A 7,569-nucleotide genomic window follows, 5' to 3' on the forward strand; every position below is an offset into this window, starting at 1 on the left:
TGGGCAGTTATTGTCAGAGACGAGATATTTGGTAAATATCATGGGAATGAGTTCAACCAACTACATTGCAGTTCAGCAGTGCCCTTTGACATTTGGTTTAATTGCTTGCCGCATTCGAAAATTTCCTCCGACCGTTGTACTTGGATCTATAGGCCGCCAGTCCCCTTCGAGACCATTTATTGCCAAATGTAAACGCAGTTACGGTCATTATACCACTCCCTGCGTTTCGGTACTGATTTAGAGTGCGCACAATTTTTGGCGTATATGGCGTAAATGCTGGCGTAAATGCACCAGCACCTGAGTGCCGCAAGCTTGTTTACGTATGCACGTATGTCCCCGGCTCTTCATTCACTTAAACATATATGCTGTGTTATTAACTATAAAAGCGCTTAATTTGAGAACATTGCGAGAACACGCATATATTTGCGCATATGATCAGCGTTACAAAGCCCATATGCGCGGCAAACTGCGACCGGAATAGAAGATGCGTATATATATTGATACGATCTGTTATTGCAGCTTTTGATAGAAGGCTAGCTCTCACATTTTGTACGCAACTTCATAATGCGTACAGTTTGCGTGTTCAATAAAGTATTGTTAGCTGAAACTTTATGAGTACGAGCGCTCATTCAGACAGCTTAAATTTTCTCACAATATACGGATGTTCAGATAACAAAAATACGGAATTCTCTCTGTTTCGTCCAAAACAGTGTATAGCCGTTATATGATTACAGTGAAAATGTCCGTAAAGCTGAATACGGAGAGCACTTTCCGTATATTAACGGCAGATTTTGCCGTATTTTTTAAATATGACATACTTTCCGTATTTTTATCTGCAGTTCTCCGTATAATGACAGAAATCCCCCGTAAAATTACGGAAATTTTTTACAGTGCATGCAATAGCTCACGATCGCCGACTCCTCGACGCTCTCGTCGCTGTTGTCTGCATGATCCCGCCATGTTCTGCATGGAACACTCCTGACGTCATACACAATTTGACATGTAACGGAGGAGGAGGCAAGGTTGGGTGGTCGAAGCAATTAATAAAATTCATTTGTAAAAAATCTGTGCAACTCCCAAACCTGCTTTTCTGAGGACATGACGGAAGTGGTTCAAAGGAACGTGCCCACCGAATTTCATCGACATCCACTGATATCGCAAGATCGCCGCAGTTGCCCTTTAAAGGATCCCTAAAACTTATCTACTGAGTTATCAAAACTGTACCACACTCTTTCTTTTTTGGTGTGTGTGTGTGTGCGTGTGCGAAACGTAAAGGGAGCACAATGAGTCAATATTCAGGTTGGAAAGACTCATTAGGCAGCTTAATTAGACATACTAACTTAGTTTGACAAATTGTAGAACCTGCCACTATGCACATTTGCATGTGTCCTTTCATTGAAAAATATTTGCTGATGTAGTCCAGTAATACGACTCCCGAAATGTCACCCATGAGAATATCCTCGTGCCAAGTCAACCACAAAAATAACCGAATACGACCCTCGTTCCACCAAGTGAACACGTATTTCACGTGAGCGTACGTTCTCTCTGAAGTCACAGTTTATCTAATTATTATTTTATTTTTTATCTTATCATATTATTGTTTGTTCTCGTTGTTCCGCCGACTCCGCGTTCATTTAGGCCCAGTGCTGGGCAGGACGGGAAGCTCGCCTTGACGCGAGTCGAGTTACATTTGCTTCGGTGTTCTCCTGGGCACGTCTACCCCATACGCATTGCCGAGCACGTTTGGCTCGGGCTGGGCGTTTACCGGCAACTTCGGGATCGGTGAACTCACATTGTGCTAGACGGCGCTTCCATTCCATCTCGGGCCTTCTAGACCACAGTTCAGCTACAAGATCACGACGAGGACCCGATCCGTCCATGCTACTTCACAGCAATGAAGCACCGACTCTGATTTCCAAGCGCCGACACAGGATTCAATAGGTGCCTCTCCGAGCGCCGGATTATATCAGTGGTTGAAGCCATCCGCACCACGCCGTGCTAATTGTGCGAGCTCGAATCGAGTCAGCTGTGCTAATGACGCCCGGTGCAGCGCCGCTCACCTATATTTCTCTAGATCTTCCACCATACACCGTGACAGCTGCCCCGCTGACCACATTCTCGATGCTGCGCTAGCTTTTATCGCTTAGCTTCATACACTCGCCTCGCGAATCTTCAAAACGAGGGCCATACGCTCGCGTGTAAAAGAAACGCAGCGCTCACATTTTTCTGTCTGCGCGCGCTTATGGCAAACATACATATTGACAGGTAGTTGATGCTCGCTTGAAGACACAATAAGGCGACACCACACAACCTCAATGATAAACGCATAGACCCCCATCAAAAGGGCGAAACAATTGCGTGTAGCGATACGAAAGAGGACAGACTACGTAATCAAGTTATGGGCGTCAAAATCGCACTCCTTGCATTGAACCCAAAGAAAACTGTAACTGAAAATAGCAAAGCGGCTTTGCTGCGACCCGTTGTTAGGGCATATTCATGGGGAATGGCTCAGCGGACGACTGCCAAAGAATTATCACTTTCGCCCGAAAGGCGAAGCATCGATTGCAATAGCAAATTATTAGACAGCTATTCGTAGCAAGGATAGTGGTTCTGCACTTGTAAATATTCGCTTACAAACTAAATTATCAAGCATGGCCTCACGCGAGCCCAGGCAAACATGAACACTTTCTCAATCAATGACCGCGTACAATCGCAGTCACAACACTGCCGTGAGGAGGCGCGGCAGCAGCAGCAAGCGACGTGATCCTCGTGCTATCTCTCCCTTCAGCCCAAATTAAGCGGCAACAGCACAACGCACACGAAGTTATGAGCCCTCGGCACACTTACCCTCATATTCACAAACGCGCCTGGACTCGAACCTCCACTCGTAATGTTCCTTGAAGGCAGTTTTTCATTTCACAAATCGCCCTCCACTCGAAACGCGCCTTGATTGAAGAAAATCTCGAGCGTTTCACGCGAGAAAATCAAGGTAGCCCCGCAACTACCTTGAATCGCTCCTCGATTGAATTCGGTGCTTAAACATGGCTGCCTTGTGATCTCTAGCTCGCCTTCTCAGCTTTTTCCGATGGACGCCAGTTGCCTCCGTAGCTTTTCGTTAGATAACGATGCTGCATATTTTCAAGGGCTCTGTTTTAGGGACCGGTGCAGTCCTCTGGAGCGCCTCCGCAACGTAATTATTCCACTGCGGTACCGAGACAGATGAGCCATCCTGTGAAGAAAACTGCAAGCTAGGGCAGTGACTGTCGTCTTACGCCCTGCATAAGCCAGTTCATGACGCGCATACGGATATTCTCTGTGCGAGAGCTCCAAAACTACTATCAGCCCCGGTGCATTCACGAGTTTCTCGCGTCTGATCGTACAAAGCCGCATCAGTTCCAGCACGTAGCGACACATAACTGCAGCGGACTTAGAACTTCTGTAAATAAAACAACTACGAAGATTCCTGCCATAAGTGCGTGTACTGCTGTGTGCGTGTATTGCTTCCTGGAGCGCCGGCAGTCACCCCGTCTGCGCTGTTTGTACTAGGGTAGAGCGTCGCTGACTGCGCTAATCCAAGGACTGCGTAGCACAGCGCAGGTAAGCGAGCATCTCTATAAGTGAGCAGGTGCGTTCACTTTAATTTTGGAATTTTAATTTAATGCAGCTAGTTGCGCTAGGGAAAATATGCAATATACTGTAATTTTGTGTGTACCAAGCGCAGGGGGCGGAATTTATAGTCAGAAGCAATTATTACGTGATCCTTGCTTCAAAACTTTCAGTTTAATTAGCTTATCTTCCTAATGAAGATCCCAGCCCAACGAGGAAGTCACCAACCACGAAATGGCATCCACAATTATACCTGCATCTATACACAAGTGAACCTAATGTTTTGTTAGAATCAAAGAGACTCAATAAGAATACTACAGAGTAGAGTTTTTGTACATCCCATTATATTTTATTGCGATAGAAAAAGCTGCAGCAGTGCATTCGCAGTTCCTAATGCAAACATTTACATGAAGTTGTAGTAGCTATATCACATATTTTTGCTGGGAATATTCCAGCTCTCAAGGGCGTTCATTGTGTAAGTGCTAGATCGCTGTATGTCGGTCTGGCTGCGCAAGCGGCAGATGAGCCGAAAAAAGTTTCTTTGCAAATATAAATAAATAAAGACAGTATGAGCTCAATCGTGCTCTAGACCAGAATATCTTAAACGAATGCAATTACTGCGAAGTGTAAACTAAAGAAAACGAATACAGTACCCAAGCTACATTTCATGACCCTTTTTTAATATCACTGTAGGCTCATTGCCAACCTCTTCCCTTGTGCAGGAGCCAAGTTGGCAACACAAGCACGAAGAGCAACTGCCTTGCCAACTGAGTTGTGTGTGCTGCGCTTGCACTGGAGCGCAAGTGGAGGAGTTAATGTCTTGCTGCCTAAGACACCTATGCTCTTTCTGACATCCTACCCCCCCCCCCCCCCAGGTTAAACATCACCACTAAAAGCAGTTTGACTGCATGTATTTGCCTTCACAAGCACGTTGTAGCTGAAGTCATTGTATTTTTCACCGAGGTTTCTTCAGCCATATTTATGGAAACGGGATATACCCCTTAATAACTACTGGTGAATGCCAGTTTTTTTATGTAAAACATTAATATAACATTATTATCTTGTTTTTGCATTGGGATAGTATGCGAATGCAGCCTGAATTCTCATCCAACAAACAGAATCCCTAGCACTGTTGACATATATATATATATATATATATATATATATATATATATATATATATATATATATATATATATATATAAATATATATATATATATATATATATATATATATATTTTCCCAGCTAGGCTTGAAGAAACTAAATGTGACATGGTGCTCACTGATGTGAAGGCCACATATGGGCTTATACAAGACCTTATCTTAACTAAAGTTATGGTAGGAGACGGTGGTATTATAATAATAAATTATGGGGTCTTACGTGCCAAAACGACTTTCTGATTATGAGGCACGCCGTAGTGGAGGACTCCGGAAATTTCGACCACCTGGGGACCTTTTACGTGCTCCTAAATATAAGTACACGGGTGTTTTCGCCTCCATCGAAATGCTACCGCCATGGCCGGGATTCGATCCCGCGACCTCGTGCTCCGCAGCCCAGCACCATAGCCACTGAGTAATCACAGCGGGTTGACGGTAGTATAGTACGAAGTATAGTAGAAGACAGTCCAGTTTCACAGCCTGAGTCTTCTCGCACTACCAAGCATCTGGTATCCCTCGGTGATGTAATCTTCCTTCGGGGAATTTTACACTTCGCTATCAGTAATACTGCTTCGCTTTTCCGAAGAAACTGCAGCCTCTCTTTTTCATTTTATTTTTTGTGAGTCCGAGTATAAGCGCTGCTGCGCATGACTGCTGTTGGTTCTGATTTCCAGTGAATCCAGCTTGGCCTCATTTTGGTTATGAAGTGAATTCTAAGGGTGTTCGAACTATCATGCACCATGTCTTTAAAAGGAGCAATTGCGCTACTCGAAGAAAACCTAGGGCATCTGTTTTCCAATACAGTGGAGTAGCTGGCAGTAATATTGTAGTAATTAGGATTTAGCTAGGTAATTGTAATTGATTGTCTAACTCAAAAAGTACTGTCCGAAAGTGTCAATGAGGCATTTGGAGGCACAGCCAAGGAAAATCTCACTGCGATATTTTAAGTGACGCAGTAATTGCGTACTACTTTTTCTGACTGATAAAGAAACGTCAGAAAATATTTAAAAAATGCCACGTGACTACTATTCCACCCGCATCAGAAATCAGCGCCCTCAAATAAGCTGATTGAAAGCAACTGCTTTGCCTTTCTCAAACCCGAAGAAAGAAACAGCGCATCACCTTGATAATGTTAAGTGAGGTGCACCAACAGCAGTTTTCGGGGCTTCGCAGCTATTCCTTCCCCTCATTTGTACGTCACAGTTATTACCCGTCTCAAGTCCGACTGATCACATTGATAAGAAAATCCCCTTGATAACGCGGCCGAAGCTCCACTCTCGCCACGCACGAAAGGTGAAAAGCAACGGAATAGGAATAGAATGTTTGAAAATCCCGGCTCGGCTCGCATAACATCGCAAGAGTGCCCGCGCAGCTATATTTCGAGCCAGAAACTTCCTTCGAACCAAAGTCAAATTGAATTGACTATCCGTTACCGTACCTTGAGCTCATTTCACGTCGTCGACTCGATCATTTATACACGATCTGTCCCATAACCCGACAGAAAAACATCCAGTGGAGAGAGGGCAGGTAACCTAGCCAGCCAATTTACAGGCCCGCGTCTTCCAATCTCTTGCGCATGAAAACACGTCCCTAACAGTTTCGTGCTCGGCTGCTGCTGTGTGCTGGCGCCCCACCTTTCCATTACCACAGAAATGGAAGACGTGACAGCGGTACTTAGCTGAGAAGCTCATCGAGGAATATTTTAAGGATTTAGTCCACGTAATGTGGGTCAGTCAGTATGTGATGGAAGAAGATGGAACCGATTATAGCAACGGTGTAAATTCTGCACCACACCTTGAACGACCACTGCTACCGGCGCCTAGTGCGCTTTACCCAGTGTGTGTTGGAGTCACTCCAATAGAGTCACTCGCAATAGAGTCAATGGAGTCACTCGCATTATGAAAATTTACCAGGGCGTTTCTGCAAAGGCTGTCATGATCTGTGCACATGATGTTGCTCAAAAAGTCCGGTGACCCATCGACTTTTGTGAAGACGCAGTTCAATAAATCTACACGATTCTGCAGGTCCCTATCTTCCAAGCATTCATACTGGTTAAGGTGGTACGAGTGAAAGGCCGAGTGATTTAGAATGCTGCAAACAGACGACTGGGAAATTGGTACCTGGGCGGCCAGGTCCCGCACGCTAGTATTAGGGTTTCAGGCCATAAATGCTAGAACATCCGTGCGAAGGCTTGGAGTCGAAGATAGACTCCTCCGCCGCTGTTTCTTGAAGTTGCCGGTTGCTCTCAGGTTTTCATAATTCCTCATGATATTACATGCGTTTCGTATACCGTCACACTTCCACGGCTGACAAATATTTGAGGCCTTCCCCTTGTTGCCATTTGCAGCTCCCAAGGCAAGGAATATGTTTTCTTCCTGCTTCTTGGAGAAAGACATGGCGACTGAGACGAAACGAAACTAACCACTAAATCTTTGCACTCACGTTATCAATTCGCTTTTGTGGTGATAGGTTTCATGGAAAAGAAAAAAAGAAGCCATCCGTACAGTTTATCTACGATTAGCCAAGAGATATCACAGGCTATTTACAGATAACGCCAAACGCAATGTGTTATGTCAGGCGGGGCGCGGCAGATAAGGAATTAGCTCGATCACGATGTTTTTTCTTTTTTACCTTTATTTCAATCTGGCTCAAAGGGAGCATGTTCGAGGGCTCTGCTTCATGATGTGGGTGGGAGCGCAATCATGTTGTATTTTTCATATTTCGCGGGGTATATTTATCAGTCTGAAAAAATTTCCACGGAATTAGTACATTGTTGCAAATATCGCAGTTAGATGTCCCTTGTC

The sequence above is a fragment of the Dermacentor variabilis genome, chromosome 4 (genome assembly GCF_050947875.1).
Source record: "Dermacentor variabilis isolate Ectoservices chromosome 4, ASM5094787v1, whole genome shotgun sequence".
Classification (NCBI taxonomy): domain Eukaryota; kingdom Metazoa; phylum Arthropoda; class Arachnida; order Ixodida; family Ixodidae; genus Dermacentor; species Dermacentor variabilis.